General features: G+C 43.0%; 1 protein-coding gene across 2 annotated transcripts in view; it reads left to right on the top strand.

The window, feature by feature from the left end:
* The window catches only part of LOC144690448 (putative oxidoreductase YteT), a 264,733-nt gene that overhangs the window by 184,887 nt on the left and 62,399 nt on the right, over positions 1-17,447 (top strand). The gene's annotated exons all lie outside the window — the stretch shown is intronic.

Raw genomic sequence — 17,447 nt, 5'->3', positions numbered from 1 at the left:
GAAAAACTCAGCAGGTCTAACAGCATCTGTGGAGAGAAAAACAACAGTTAACGTTTTGAGTCTGGCTGGTCCAATTAAGTTTCTGGTCAATAGTAAACCCAGGATGTTGATGGTGGAGGATTTGCAAGTGGTAGTGCCATTGAATATTAAGGGGAGGCGGTATAGACTTCTTGTTGGAGATGGTCATTGTCTGGCATGAATGTTACTTGCCACTTATCAGCCCAAGATTAAATGTTGTCCATGTCTTGCTGTAAGCTCCCCTGACTGCTGCATTATCTAAGGAATTGTGAATAGAACTGAAGACTGCAATCATCAATGAACACATCCACTTCTGACCTTATTTGGAGGGCAGGTCATCGATGAAGCAGATGAAGATGGTTGGGTCTAGGACACTGCCATGAGGGACTCCTAGAATAATGTCCTCTGACTGAAACAATAGGCCTTCAACAACCACAACCATCTTCCGTTGTGATAGGTATGACTCCAGCCAGTGGAGAAATTGGCCCTAATTCCCCTTCAATTTTACCAGCGCTTCTGTTGCAATACTGCTTTGATGTCAAGGGCAGCCCCTTGCTCCTGACTTCTGAAATTCAGCTCTTTTGTAAATGTTTGGACTAAGGCTACAATAATTAGATTTAGAGCTGAGTGGTCCTGACAGAACCCAAATTGAGTATTTGTGTGCAGGTTATTTATTATTGGCTCCTTGATAGCACTGTTAACGACACCTTCCATCTCTTTGATGATTGAGAGTAGACCTTTGGGCTGGTAATTGGCTAGATTGGATTTGTCCTGCTTTTTGTGAACAGGACATACCTTGGCAATTTTCCAATCATTAGGTAGATGCCAGTATTGCAGCTGCACAGCTTGGCTAGAAGTACGGCTGACTTGAGTACCAGTGGACAACTTTCCTGCCTCCCTGCTAATTGAGGCCCATAAGGGGCGATTAATGCCCAATTATATGGGCCTCCTGCTGCCACTGATATTAACCCAGCAGCGAGTGGGCTGTTGCCATGTGGGGTGATATGCAAACCTGTGTGGGTTGCTTGTGGTCTCCCAGTGGGGAGAGCGAGGGGAAAAAGGGGAGTTCCTTGTTCAAAGGCACAGTATTGGATCAATGGACTCAGCATTGGAAAGGCTGAGAGTCACCTCTCTGCTGTTGCTGCTGACCCCTTACACCCCCTCCACTGTGATCCCCACCTCATGAAACCCCTCCCACCATCACTTAACCTCTGGCCTAGGTTGCTTTGTGATAATAGGCCTCTGGTGGGTGTTGCTCTGGAAACAGCCACTACCTCTAGTAGTCAACTCCTTTGCCTATGTTTTCCTAAGTAGCCATCAAGTTCTGAAGTGAGACTTGAGCCAGGAGCCTCTGGCCTAGAGGTAGGGGCACTACCCACTGTGCTACAAGACCTCTTTTTGATATATCCTACTGTCAAAATATCCTCTCATAATCACGTTCTAGGTGTAGAAGTAAGGAAAGTTGGGAAAAGTATTACAAATCTGCTGCTGTTTATGAAGCAGTACCCCAGCAAGCGTCAGTGATTTCAGGAGAGCAAGAGAGAAAAAAATACATCAAAGTACGCTGCACTTCCTCTATAGCAAGAACGTTCTTCCTCAGATAAGGAGACGAAAACTGCACACAATATTCCAGGTGTGGTCTCACCAAGGCCCTGTATAATTGCAGCAAGACATCCTTGCTCCTGTACTTGAATCCTCTTGCTATGAAGGCTAACATACTATTTGCCTTCTTTACCGCCTGCTGCACCTGCATGCTTACCTTCAGCGACTGGTGTTGAGGACACCCAAGTCTCGTTGCACATTCCCCTCTCTCAATTTATAGCCATTCAGATAATAATCTGCCTTCCTATTTTTGCTACCAAAATGGATAACCTCACATTTATCCACATTATACTGCATCTGCCATGCATTTGCCCACTCAGCTCGTCCAAATCACTCTGAAGCATCTCTGCACCCTCCTCACAGCTCACCTTCCCACCCAGCTTTGAGGCATGGAGTTGCCTCGGGGAGATTGAATAGAGAATGAAACATTTTAATAAATGATGTAAAAATTGATTTAAACATGTCCCCTCACGTGAGTTGGGACGTATTTGTGAAGGTTGGAAAATTAATTTATCGATTTTATAAAAGCTTCAGGAAACCTGATCCCGCCCGTGGATGAGGTTTCCTGAAAAACACGAAGGCCGCTTGGGCTTTTCGGCTGCCCGCCAACCTTAAGGCAGCGTTCTTAACTCGTTTAATTACTTTCTTAATGGGGCTTAATAGGCCGTTGACATTTTGGCGGGCGCGCATCCACCAAACGAAATATCGAGGTGATGTTTGATGACCGCAATGACATCGAGATGCACACCTGACGTCATCGCGCATCATTTTATGCGTCGGCGTGTCGGGTCTGCCACTCACATGCCGACCAGAAGATTCAGCCGCAGGAATGAGACTTGAACCTGGAGCTTCCGGCTCAGAGGCAGGGGTGCCACCCGCTGCCGCAAGACCTCCCCACTCTCCCAAATGCTGCTGTGAATTTCCAGCATTTTATGTTTTGATATTGATAAATCATTGGCAGAACTTCAGAGTAGATCAATTTAAAAGAGGTTTTTATTGCTGTGGAAAGAGGAAAAGAAGTCTAGAAAGAGAATTTTGCAGTGCATAACTGTTGGAGGATTTAACACCATTGATGGAACAGAGGAAGGGGTAAACAATAGATCAGAGGTAGAAGAGGGAGAGACTATAGGCAGGTAGGGTTGGAGAAGATTGCCACTTAAGTCCATGAAAATATTGGAAGACAAGGTCAAGGATTTTGAAATCATTACGTTGAAGATCAGGGTGTTAGTGGATAAAAGCAAAATACTGTGGATGCTGGAAATCAGAAACAAAAACAAGAATTGCTGGAAAAACTCAGCAGGTCTGACCATATCAGTGGAGAGAAAGACAGAGTTAACGTTTTGAGTCCGTATGACTCTATTTCAGAGCTAAAGGGAAGAAAAATGTGGTGAAATATATACAGGTTAAGAGGGGGTGGGACAGGTGAAGCTGGATAGAAGGCCAGCGATAGGTGGAGGCAAAGGAGAGATTGCGAATGATGTCATAAACAAAAGGTTGAAGGGGTGTTGATGGTGGTGATACTGGCTAAAGGAGATGCTCATGGTGGTATTAAGAGTAGAAAGTAGGATGAGCAAGTGACAGATGGCCCTAGTGGGAGTTGGGGGAGAGGACGGCGTGGGAGAAAAAATCAAAATGGGCTAAAAGGTGGGGATAAAACAATTAATAGAAATAAATTTTAAAAATAATAATAATAGAAATGGGAAAAATATATTAATTTTAAAATAAATATTTGGAAAAAGGGGTGAGGATTGAGGAGAGAGTTCATGATCTGAAGTTGTTGAACTCAATGTTAAGTCTGGAAGGCCGCAAAGTGCCTAAAAGTGCCTAAATGTCAGTGGAGGCTGGCAAGGATAAGAATGAATAGAAAGCAGAACTTTGTGTAGAATATGATTTGGACTGCAGTGTTCTGGATGAGTTGTAGCTTGTTTAGGGTATTTATCCCTGCCTGTTCCCAGAACTAAGTCTTCTTGAAAACTCCCACTCTCCCAAACCACAAGAATTCCCCTTTTAAAAAAAGGCTATTGTTGTCATGCCACAGGATTTTGAATGGGGGAGGTTAAATCTAAAGAAGGATCCACGCCCTTAGTGCAGGGTACTAAAAGGATTGAACGGTGGGATGACCAAGAAGTAGTTATTATGGTTAGGCTACACTAAGGCTGGTTTTAAAAGTGTGCAGTTTGTAGGAGAAGGAAAGGATGGGATTGCTGGGAGAAGATCTATAGCTTTTAGGTCCCAGGATAGAATGAGTTAAAGGAGAAGATCAGTAATTCTTGATTTCAACAGTTCAATGTTCCACAGAGGTGGAATAGCTTATATTTAGAGTATAGCAGAGTCAAAAAGAAAAGATTATGTTACAGCAGTGTTGGGGAAGAATGAATTAAAGAAGCCTGGGTTTTGAAATGGCATCATGGTTACTGGCAATACCTGGTGTAGCACTAAAGAGCAATGGTCCCAGCTTGATTACTGGGTTGTCACCTCACTACAAAGGGCTTCACTGCCACTGGATTAGAGAGGGCAAAAAAAAAATAAGCATGGGTTCTTGATTATGAATTTCCTGTGACCATGTTGGAAAGTACATGTATGATTGTGATGATGCTGCTATCAAATAGCCTACCAACACTCCCTGTGTAGGAAAGGTACGGAGATGCCTCTTACATAATGTTTCCTTGTGGCTTTAGTAGTCAGGAGTACTTCAGAGAATCAACAGTAGCAGTAGTGTCAAGCTCATGCTAAATCCAGTGCTGATCTCTTTAAATCTTGTATAATGTAGCATCACAATTTTTTTTGGCATGACTTAAACCTCAACTTTTGTGGTACAACCAGAATTCTGGGAACACTGGGGATTTCCAGAATAGTTCAGATTTCAATTTTGACAAAACATAATTCAAATCAGATGTGATATATGTGAAAACCCTGAGGGCTTTACCCATGCAGGATCTTAATTATTTTTTTCTGTAATTTCCTCCCCTCCTTTCCTGGAGGTACTGACTGACACTGGGGTTTGGTTGGCTGCATGGGCGCTGGAGCTGGGCAGCCTCTGATAGTAAGCAGAGAGACATTTCTTCATGTGAGAGTTTCAGCAGGCAGTTTAGTACCTGGGGAAAAATAGTGCTCCAATGTCTGATATGTTTTAAATTATTCTGCAGTGACCCTGGGTATAAAGTGGAGCATTATTGAGCTCTGATGCAAGCCTTTCATCCAACATCTGAGCACATGCACTTTCCAGCTAGGCTAATAGAATGATTTCTAAAAACCAGGCATTACAGTGTTAATTTTCCCCAAGTGCTTGGGGATAATTTCACTGTGAGACCTTTAACTAGAATTCACCTTGAATGAAAACCAACAACTAAAAAAATACCCCCTTTGATTGGAAAGAATCTGCAAAATCTAGTGATTTTGAGAGTTAATGGGTAAATAAATATATACTGAGTGTGATGCACATCGCAAAGGTCAAAGGCTCGATCCCTGGTCTTTGTTGAGTGAGCTGCCTTGAGTTGTGACAGAGGTAGGAGTTACAATTGGGCCTCAACAATCTTAGAATAGGGACAGGAACACTATCAACCATTGTCCTTGATCCTGATCACTGTCTATTAAGCCCCACTGAAGAATATGAATGTGATGTTATTTGTCGAGCACAAATCAAGCAGTAGACTAAAATGATATGTCTACACATCTCTGGATGCAGCAACATGTTTTGTAAGTGCTTGAGAAGTAAAGTCATTAACTTCTCTGTAACAGCTGGTCAACGTTAAGTGATAAAAGGGAGTGAAATTAACCTTTGAACTGAAACTAACAAGCTGAGGTCTGTGTCTGTCGTGCAACAATACTGGAAGTTATATAAAATGTGTTCAGACAGCCACGCTCGTTAATATTTGCACACAAAAAGGAAAATGATGGAACTCTGAAATGAAAACAAAAAATTGTCAAGTTTTCCAGCAAGCGACAGAAAAAAAGAACTAATCCTAGTTCTGCTAAAGAAAAATTGTTATTTATACTATGCTTCGCATCTCTTAGAAATATCCCAAAGCATTTCACAATGAATTACATTATGTACAATCAATGTTGTTACACAACCATTTTCCACACATCAAAGTCAGATTTCGATAGAAGGACATATATTAGCCAGAATACTAGAACTCCCTGCAGTTCAAAATTTGGAGCATCTTCTGTTTCTATACTCGTTACTCTACAACTATTGAAGAAAACAATCACAGATAAAATGGCTGAAATCTGAGTCAATCAGAATAAAGCCAAAAACAAAAATCAATGTTTAGGAACATGAAAGCTTAGTTTCAATATCATTCTATTTTGGATGTACATGTATGTGCCTTTAATAAATGGCATTTTACATGTGGATTAGAAGAGTTCAGTTACTTCCCTGGACTGACCTTCCCTTTTAAAGACTTTGGATTTGGATAATCCAGATTTTGATGTTGGATAGTGAAAGAATATTGAATCTAAAGACTTTAATTGGCATCATCATAAGAGGTTAAACACTTAGTTAAATATATGCAAATAAAACCTTGACTGCTGACTTTGTTTAAAGTATTTAATTTGAAAATCCAATTGTAGATTTGCTGCAGTGCCATTTGAAAGTGATTCTCACGTTATCTCCTGTCTACACTGTTTTACACCGTCCTTATAAAGCAACAGACTGTCCCATTGCAGTGTCCAGGGAATACACGAAGCTCAAACAAATAGCTGCTTTTATATTGATTTTCAACTGTAGCCTGGGTCTGTTGGAGTCAGCAGCAATTGAAGGTCCACTGATGGATTTGTTAGACCCTCAGCCAGGAGAGCCTGTCTCTACTTTTGCCTCAGTCTGTGGCCAATAAAAACTCTGTGTTGGTGACGCACCTCCTTGCTGAATTTTAAGCATGTCCCCTGCTGACATCACTACTTTACTTCATGTCGACTGTATGCCTGTCTTGTGATGTTGTGATGCAGCAGACTGATACGCTGATGTATTTTCCTGTGCAAGCACAGCAGCCAGTTTGCCATGCCAGTCTGCACTTAATTGTGTGTTCTTTAAAACACACTTTACCCCAGTTCACAAGAAGACTAACAGAGCAACTTGCTGTCTGAAATCAGGAAAACAAGTGTGTTCCACTTTCCTGAGACTGGCCTATAGTATAAAAGATGCTGGCAAGCTTTTCTGCTGGCTTTTACTGTTCATTTCTAATCAGCGCAGACAATTACGCAATTGGAATTATATTTTACCAGTTTCCTGCATTCATTTTCTGAAAGAGCAATTTTGGCAGGGGTTCAGCTTCATGAACCCAGCAGCCCCCTGATGTCCTGTCCATATTATGTGGCCCATTCGGGCTCAGATAACCTAACGGATCAGTGCTATGAGATATGTGCTTTGTGGAATATGTGGAACATACCTTGTTTCAGCCCTACTCTGATTCCATTCCCCTTGCCTCTTTTTCCAGTACATTGATGATGCAATGGTGCCATTTCCTGCTCTCACTCTGAATTGGGAAATTACATCAATTTTGCTTCCAGTTGCCACCCTCCTCTCACCTTCACATGGTCTATCTCTGATTCTTCCTATCCCTTCCTCAATTTCTCTCTCTCCATTTCTGGGGACAGGGTATTAAAAAATATTCATTTTAAGCCGCTGGCTCTTAGCTATCTTGACTACAACTTCCTCACAACTTGCTTCCATTCTCCCAGTTTTTCCATCACCATCACATTTGTTCTGAAGATGCAACCTTCCACATCAACGCTTATGGCTTCCTTTTTCCTCAACTGAGGATTTCCTCCACTGTGGTTGACAGGGCCCTTGATTGTGTCCAACCCATTTCCTGCACTTCTGCTCTCACCCCTTCCCTTCCCCTCCCTCCAAAGCCACATAGGGTTTCCCTTGTCCTCACCTTCCACCTCACCAGCCTCCATATTCAAAGGATGATCTTTCACCATTTCTGCCACCTCCAGCGTGAAGCCATCACCAAACATATTTTTCCCTACCCTCCCATTTCAGCTTTCCGAAGACACAGTTCCATCTGTGACATCCTGGTCCACTCCTCAATCACCCACAACAGCCCATTAACTTCCCACAAACACAGGAGATGTAAAACCTGCCTTTTTACCTCTTCCCTCTCTATCCAAGGCCCCAAACATTCTTTCAGGTGAAACAGCAATTTACCTGTGCTTCTTTCAATTTAGTATAATTTATTGGCTGCTCACAATGTGGTCTGCTCTACATTGGGAAGGCCAAACACATATTGGGTGACTGCTTTGTGCAACTCCTCCGTTTAGTCTGCAAGCATGACCCCCGAGCTTCAGTGGCCAGAAACAACCCAGAGTGCAATCTGCTAGTGCAAGGATAGTGGAAGAAATGGATTAACTTGTGTTGTGCATGGAAGAGGATGAAGAGTTGCTGCCCCATCTGAGATCAGCTAATTCTGCACAAACCAGTATTGAATTTCTTGCCTTTCCAATATATCAGGCTCAATGCCACCCATGATATTTGCTCATTCGTCCATCTTGACCCAAGGAAATGTTCTAATTCACTGGGACATAAAAGTGTTATTTTAATAGTCAATATTATTTTATTCTCATAGGTAATGCAAGATGCTATGAGCTAGAGCAACTGCATAAGATGACTTGTAGGCACAATCCCCTCCCCCCTTGGTTCACACATGAAGAAAGCTGCTTGGCAAGGTACTGCAGAGAGCCATTAGTGCCATTAAATCATTCTGCAGCTTAAATTGGCATCATTAGAATCGGACAAGAGGAGAGGAAATTGGAAAGAAAAGGAAAATAAGAGAAGTGACTCAGGCCTGAATCTAGAACTGTTCATTAGGAGAGTGTTAGCACATTCAGTGAATCTCACAGAAGAGGATTTTGCAATGGCTTGGTTAGTTAAAACAATGAATAGCTCAACCATCCAAACCAGCAACCCTGCACTTTGCATATGAGAAAATGCTTAAACACCCAGAACACTGAGGTCCTCTTCTAACCAGTTCCCACAGTGCAACACCTCCCCCATTGATTAAGATCGATGGCAAGATCCTGGAAAATGTGGACCATTATCTGTATCTTGGGCTCTTGATGAAGGCAGACATAGATGACAAAATTCATTATCACCTTCAATGTGCCAGCTCAGTCTTCGGCTGATTGAGACAAAAAGTAATTGAAGGCCAGGATCTCAAATCTGAGACTAAGGTCACGGGATGCCGGGCAGCAGTGATCCCTGTGCTCCCATTTGCTTCGGAGACCTACAGCAGGCATCTCAAAGCACTGGAGAAGTACTATCAGTGGTGTATCTGGTAGCAGGAAAGGTGGTCCAACAGCAGCGGCCTCTTCCAAGCCAACATGCCTAGCAACATGGTGTTAATCACTCAAACCCAGCTCCACTGGGTGGGACATGTCATTCATATGCTTGACACCAGACTCCTGAAGTAACTGCCCTAATCAGAACTCAGTCAAGGCAGGAGACTCCTGGGAGGAGAGCGGAAACACTTTTGGGATGTCCTCAAAGCATCCCTGAAGAGATCAAACAGCCCATCAAGTCCCTGGCTTGTGGCCAATCAAAATGGATAAGATTTATTCAGGAAGGCACCGCACACATCGAGAGACTTCGTCACGAGCACACAGAGGTAAAGTCAAAGCACCTCATTTGCCCGACCCTTTAAGCACCATCTGCGCAGCATGTGGCAGAGTCTGCAGATCGCACATTGGATTTTAACAGCCATTTCAGCCCCATCGAACTGAAGTGGAAGCAAGCCATCCATAATCCCAGGGACTGCTGAAGAAAACTTTATTGAATTAACCAATCTCAGTTGGGTTAGTAATAGGGCGGCTCTTCCTCACAGGGCTGCATTTGAGGTCCTACAACTGTGCCAGCTCACCTGGGCTACAGAGGGGAAAGAAGCAGCAAGAATTTCTGAAAACTTGATTGACCGTATTGGAAATTATGCACAGGCTTGGATGTTGGGGGCCTTGTTGCAGTGCCTAATATTCTACCGAAACGGTTGAGAACATTGGTTGCAAATGACCAGTGGCCCCCTTGAGGGAAGCACGTGCAGGCATTTGGGGCAATTAAAACCGTACCTCAGTGAGGAGTCAGCAGTCCCAGGAGAAAACTTTGTAGCAAAGAGGGGAAAAAATACTTAAAACTACGTGAGTTGATACTGGTTAAGTGGTTGTACAAGAGTGCTGCACTCCCCCATGTCCATACTTGCAATGGTATGATCTGTTGCTGTGGTTACTGGCTGAGGGAATTCAGTGCAATGTTTTTGATGTGCACTCTTGCACACTGCTCAATTACTATGTGGTTAGAATCATGCTGCGATATCGAAAGCCAGCCTGAGGCGAGTTGTGCTTGCACAGAAAACCCAGAGCACAGCACCACCAAATGGCAAACCGTAGAATTGTTCCTGAACTTTGTTTGCTCGCAGGAAACACGTGTCTTTTTTGCTTAGAGGCAATTTTTTTTACTTCAAAAAATGAATTGGTTGGTTCAGAAATTTACGCTACCAGATGTACTCTAAATCAAGTAAAATATTTTCTGTAGCATGTTTTTGTGTCCGAAATTTTCATTGGAAACCCATTAAAATGTACAGAATGAGAACATAGAAATAAAGCATCATAAGATTGGTGCTAGGGCAGGACTGGGGCAAGACAGAGATACGGATTAACTGCACGGGTCCTATGCATTGATTAGAGAAAAACACTAGATGGGGTACTGACCCATCTTTCTCTGTTGGTGTCATTTTTATCTCCTATGTTTTATAAACATGACAAGGTGTCATGTAAAATAATGTCGCTTGGTAGTTCTGATGTCATGTCTATATTATGCCAAGGATTGTTGGACTGAGCCTATTGCCGGATTTTATTTTCAACACCACATACTCTTTAATTTTTCCTTCCTCCCTATCTCCCTTGTAGGCCCAGACTCTTGCAGAGGTGCCATTAAAGCTCCAACCCTTTTCTGATGTCTAGTCGGTGAGTATTGGCAGGATGTTTTGCCCATGGTGGCAGGGGATGCAGGAAGCACAGCTCACTTCTCAGCAGGAGTACGTATTAATGGGTAGGGCTCTTTCGATAACCCAGAGACAATGAGACTAACTATATAATACTCATCTATCACTGACTGAGGTCAGCTAACTCAGCAAAGACTAAAGGTGGAGCCTAGAACCTTGTCTGCAGGGCTTAGTTACTCAACGGATAAACTTGCTGAACTACCGGAATATCTCAATACTAGCTGTTATTATCAATTGACTTTGTGGCTCATGCCTTTCCCCTATTCATAGGGAAATAAACACAGAAATAAAGGTCACAGCAAACAGTGGGCAACTATGAAATGCCCTTCATATCTTGTTGTGCTGTTGATAAAGGCGACTATTTGACTTGTTCAGTCTGATCAGGCTAGGCTGAGATTAGTGAAATTGCATAGATGAAAATTAGATTTAACAGGACTAAGTCTGTGTTGCCGTGGGAACGAGGGATAAAGGAGTTTAATTAGAGTTCATGTCAGCCTCTAATTCCTGTCCATCTAGGAGTGGCTTCACACCTGTTTTTTTGGCAAAATGTTAGAGTTGGAAGTTTTGCTTTGGTACAAACTGAAATGCAGCTGCACACTGAGGCCACAGAATTAGAAACTGGCCTCTAAGAATTATATTGTGTAAAAGCATTCCGGCTGTAGCTCACTACTGTGTTCCGTGCCTAGACCAAACCATTAGGACAGGAATTTCTTCAGAAGTTTGTGGATCCTAAGGCCCCTTGCAGGGCTGCATTGATAATTTAGTATGGTACTGAGGAACTGCTTCACTATCAAACATGCTGTTTTTTGGATGGAATACTAATCCATTAGCCCATTTTCCTGTTATATATCCAACTATACTACTCAGAAGAGCAGTTATTCCTTCAACCAACATTCCTAAAAGAAAAGATAGGATAGACTTTGTTTAGTGAAATGGAAAATAATCTTTGTTATCTTTTATTATTTGTAGATAAAATTCCTGCTGAGGAAAAAGACTTGAATTTATAAAGCATCTTGTAATATCTGTTAGTAATGTCTTGAAATGATTCACATCAAATAAATTACCTTGGAGTGCATTGACTTGTACGGCAGACAGAACATACAACAGCAGTGTTGTGAGTGGTGGCTGAGTTAGTATTATTGATAGAGTTGATCAGCAGACACTTCTTAGGTAGAAACTTTTAGTTTATTTACAAAGGTAATCGGCAGCAACTAAATGTGTACTTTTACTTCAAACTCTATCTCTACAATACTAACTATAGCGGGAGCCTGTTCTACTCTCCTGTTGGGTACTAAAGATCATGTGATCTTTCTTAACAAGCATTATCCTTAAAGGTATATTACACACTAAATAAAACCATAATTACCACATCCCTCCCCCTTTACTCGGATATATATTTTATATTTACAAGTACGATTTTCTCAAGTCAACAAAATATTTACACTGATAAGTAATTTACAAATTCAGCCTTTCAAGGGGTTTCCTTACGCGTGTAGGGCGTCTCAGCTCTACAACTTGTCAGGAACCTCCTTTTCTGGAGTTGCCTGAACATCAGGTGCTTCAGTGGGCACTTGCAGTTCTGAATCCTCAACTCTTACAGGAACATCAGACGTGTCTGTACTGGGTTAAATCTCTCAACAGGAAACGCTGACCCAGCTGTGAACACTGGTGGAATCAATTCTTGGTGATTTGTTTCTCTCTTCCTTAGATGATCCATATGCCTCTGTGTGACTCGGCCTTGTACCTTCACGTGGTAAGAGAGAGGTCCAGTCACTGCACTTATTTCAACTGGTAACCACTTTGGTCCTTCTCCAAAGTTCTTCAAGTATACCGTCTCTCCCACGGTAAATTTCCTCTCACAACTATGCCAGTCGTGTCTAGTTTTCTGGCTTCCCTGACTCCTTTCCACCTGCCCCTCTAAATTCAGCATTATTAAGCTCAATCTCATCCAGAGACAGTGTTTCATCAATAACTCTGCAGGTGTGACGCCTGTGGTTGTATAATGGAAAAGAAAACATGTTAGCTTGGTTGCTCAGGAATCTCCAGTTAGCTCCTTCATGCTTGCCTTGAATGTTTGAACCACCCTTTCGGTCAGTCCATTTGAGGAGGGGTGGTACGGTGAAGTTTTACATGAGTGATACCGTTGAGGTTGAAACTCAGCGCTCGTAAATGCTGTGCCGTTTTCAGAAACGATGACTACTGGTAGTCCATTAATGGCAAAACTTTGACGTAGCTTCTCGATTGTAGCAGAAGATGTTGGTGACTACACCTCATTTATGTCCATCTATTTTGAGTGAGCATCGACAATGAGCAGGAACATTGACTATGTGGGACCTTTCATGGGAACAATGTGTAACCGCACCCACGGTCTTCCTGGCCACTCCCAAGGGTGTAATGGAACTGTTGAAGGCAATTTTTGCAGTTGCTGACATTGCACACAATTCTTCACTAAACTGTCTGTTTCACCATCCATCGCAGGCCACCATAGGTAGCTGTGTACTATGATCTTCATTCAGGATATTCCTGGATGTGCGCCGTGTAGTTCAATTAAAAGTGGCTCCCTTTCCTTTGGAGGTACTATCACTTGTGCTCCCCACAACAAGATGCTATCCTGGCTAGTTATTTCATGTCTTCTGTTAAAGTACGGTTTCATTTTGTCAGATACAGGCTTTTTGACCAACCACGAAGCACTTGTTCTCACACTTGAGATAGGACTGGGTCCCGACTTGTCCAGTCTCTGATCTGTCGAGTGCATACTGGTGAGGAATCTAAGAAATTTAACAGTAAAACAAGTTCCTGTGGAACTGGGACATCCTCATCATTTCCTCGTAAAGGCAAACAACTAAGGGCATTGGCGTTTGCGATTTGATTTCAGGCCTATGTACGAAAGTGTACTTAAAGCCCATCATTGTATTCTTGCCAAGGCTATGGATGGCATAGCCTTGTCCTCACTGAACAATCCTAGCAATAGTTTGTGGTCTGAAACAATTGTAAAATGGCAGCCGTGTACATACTGGTGAAATTTCTTGATACCAAAGATGATTAACAAGCCTTTTTCTATCTGCAAGCATTCCTATTCGCTGTGGTGAGCATTCTTGATATGTAACCTATAGGCCATTCTGTGCCATCATCCATCGGGTGGGAGAACACTGCTCCCACTCCGTAGGGGGATGTGTCACATGTCAACATCAATTCCTTTGTCTGGTCATAATAGGTTGGACGAGTGCAACAATTGTTTCACCTTTATGAAAGCTTCTTTCTGGGGTGCCTCCCAAGACCAACATTGGTTCTTTTTGAGTAGAAAATGCAGGGAGCCAGCAGTGTAGACAAATTGGATAAGAAGCACCCATAATAGTTGATCATTCCTTGGAATGATTTGAGCTCTGAGGTGTTCTTTGACGCAGGTGCCTCACTTATGGCTCTGTTTCTCCTCAACCAGATGTAGGCCTGTGATTCTACCCAGTGACCCAAATAGATTACCTCCCTCGCTTGGGATGTGTACTTTTCTTTTTTTAAACACACTCCAACTTGCAAGAAATGTTTTAAGACTTCTGAGCTTGCCAAGTGCTCTTTTTCAGCGAATCCTGTCACCAAAACATTGCCTAAATAGATTACAACCTGGGGCAGTCCCTGCAGTAACCTTTCCATTGTCCTCTGAAAGATGGCGCAAGCTGAGGAGACGCTGAAAGGCAATGGAGTATATTTGTACAAACCTTTTGTGGGTATTAATTGTGACAAATTCCCAGGAGGCATTATCTAACTCTAGTTGTTAGTAAGCATGACTCATATTAAGCTTCGTGTAGGTGGTTCCACCTGCCAGCTTGGCATACAGGTCTTCGATTTTTGGTATGGGGTGTCTGTCTAGTTTAGCTACTTTATTAACTGTCAATTTGTAGTCTCCACAAATTCAGGCGCTTTGGTCGGGTTTAAGGACGGGCACTATGAGCGCTGCCCATTCTGAGAACTGCACAGGTTGTATAACGCCCAGTTTTTCAAGTCTGTCCAGTTCGGTGTCTACTTTTTCTTGTAGTTCGTAAGGTACTGGTCTCGCCTTCATGAATCGGGGGGTTGCCTCCGGGTCCACATAAATTTTTGCCTGCAGCCCCTGGATCTTCCCAAGTTTGTCCTTAAAGACTGTGGCATACTTTCGAAGTAGCTCTGGTAACCCACTTGCTCTCAACTGGAAAATTTCAGCCCATTCTAACTTAATCTCCTTTAGCCAGTTTCGCCCCAGGAGGCTTGGCCCCTTGCCTGGTACCACCACAAAGGGTACCTTTGCCGATTGATTTCCAAAATGGACAGTTACTCTACTTATGCCTCTGACTTGAATGTCTTCATCTGTGTATGTTTTTAATTGGGCAGTTGGTTCTCCTAAATTTAATTGAAGCTCCCCATTATTCAGATATCTGAAGGTATGTTCCTCAATTACTGTAGTGGAAGCTCCTGTGTCCACTTCTTTTCTAACAGGTCTGCCATTTACTTTCACTGTTACAAATATTAGTCCTGTCTTTCCAACTTTCAGATTAAACAACGAGTAGATATCTGAATTTGTTGTTTCAGGCTTTTCTACATTATAGATCTCACTGGGTTTTTGCTTTTGTTTAAAAGCCTGCTTGAATCTTTCCTTGCACTGTCTTATTATATGTCCATTTCTGTGACAATAACATTCAAATTTTTTAAACTTCCAATCATTAAAAGACTGCTTGTTTCCACCTCTACTGAAATTATTCTTTGTTTTCGCTGCTAAGTCATTTTTTTCTCATTTTACAGCTTGGAGGGCTGTTTCTCGCTTCTCGGCAGAGTCTTGCATTTTCGCGCCCTTTTTGGCTGGGGTTTCCTGCCTGATATGGAGGACGGCACCATTTTGCGCACCCTGTATGGCTTTTGAATCTCTTACTGCGCTTTCCATGGCCAGCGCTATCTCTAGCGCCTTCTTGAAATCCAAATTTGCTTTGGACAACAATCTCTTCTGAACCGTGTCCTCATTCACACCGCACACTAAACGATTTCTGAATATGTCGTTTAGCGATGTACCAAACTCACAATGTTCCGTTAACTGCTTCAAACTTGCCACATAGCATGCAACCATCTCCCCCGGGGCTCTAATTCATGAGTTAAACTTGCATTGTTACTGAGGGCTTTGGTCAATAGTGACCCTTCACAAGGTCCACCAATTCATCAAAATTTTTCGAATCCGGGGCACTGGATGCCATCAAACTTCAAATTAAGCCATAGGTTTTATCCCCACATGAACTTAAGAGGATCACCCACCTCTTCTCTTCCCCCATAATAAGACCATAAGACATAGGAGCAGAAATTAGGCCATTCGGCCCATCGAGTCTGCTCCGCCATTCAATCATGGCTGATAAGTTTCTCAACCCCATTCTCCCGCCTTCTCCCCGTAACCTTTGATCCCCTTACCAATCAAGAACCTATCTATCTTGGTCTTAAATACACTCAATGACCTGGCCTCCACAGCCTTCTGTGGCAATGAATTCCATAGATTCACCACTCTCTGGCTAAAGAAGTTTCTCCTCATCTCTGTTCTAAAAGGTCTTCCCTTTACTCTGAGGCTGTGCCCTTGGGTCCTAGTCTCTCCTATTAATGGAAACATCTTCCCCATGTCCACACTCCAGGCCTTTCAGTATTCTGTAAATTTCAATCAGATCCCCCCTCATCCTTCTAAACTCTATCGAGTATAGACCCAGAGTCCTCAAACGTTCCTCATATATTAAGTCTTTCATTCCTGGGATCATTCTCGTGAACCTCCTCTGGACCCTCTCCAGGGCCAGCACATCCTTCCTGAGATACGGGGCCCAAAATTGCTCACAATATTCTAAATGTGGTCTGACCAGAGCCTTATAAAGCCTCAGCAGCACATCCCTGCTTTTATATTCTAGTCCTCTCAAAATAAATGCCAACATTGCATTTGCCTTCCTAACCACCGACTCAACCTGCAAGTTAACCTTAAGAGAATCCTGGATTAGGACTCCCAAGTCCCTTTGCACTCCAGATTTCTGAATTCTCTCCCCATTTAGAAAATAGTCTATGCCTCTACTCTTCCTACCAAAGTGCATGACCTCACACTTCCCCACGTTGTATTCCATCTGCCACATCTTTGCCCATTCTCCTAACCTGTCCAAATCCTTCTGCAGCCTCCCCGCCTCCTCAATACTACCTGTCCCTCCACCTATCTTTGTATCATCTGCAAACTTAGCCAGGATGCCCTCAGTTCCTTCATCTAGATCATTAATGTATAAAGTGAAAAGTTGTGGTCCCAATACTGACCCCTGCGGAACTCCATTAGTCACCGGCCGCCATCCTGAGAAGGAACCCCTTATCCCCACTCTCTGCCTCCTGCCAGACAGCCAATCTTCTATCCATGCTGGTATCTTGCCTCTAACACCATGGGCTCTTATCTTACTGAGCAGCCTCCTGTGTGACACCTTGTCAAAGGCCTTCTGGAAGTCCAAGTAGGTAACATCCATTGGCTCTCCTTTGTCTAACCTACTCGTTACCTCCTCAAAGAATTCTAACAGATTTGTCAGGCATGACCTCCCCTTGATGAAACCATGCTGACTTTGCCCGATTTTACCATGCACTTCCAAGTATTCTGAAATCTCATCCTTAATAATGGACTCTAAAATCTTACCAACAACCGAGTTCAGGCTAATTGGCCTGTAATTTCCTGTCTTTTGCCTCGCTCCCTTCTTAAACAGGGGGGTTACATTAGCGATTTTCCAGTCCTCTGGGACCCTCCCTGACTCCAGTGATTCCTGAAAGATCGCCACTAACGCCTCCACTATCTCTTCAGCTATCTCCTTCAGAACTCTG

This window comes from Cetorhinus maximus, chromosome 15 (genome assembly GCF_964194155.1).
Source record: "Cetorhinus maximus chromosome 15, sCetMax3.hap1.1, whole genome shotgun sequence".
Taxonomy (NCBI): domain Eukaryota; kingdom Metazoa; phylum Chordata; class Chondrichthyes; order Lamniformes; family Cetorhinidae; genus Cetorhinus; species Cetorhinus maximus.
Note: the sequence above shows the minus strand (reverse complement) of the source record. Positions and strands in the feature narration are given on the sequence as shown.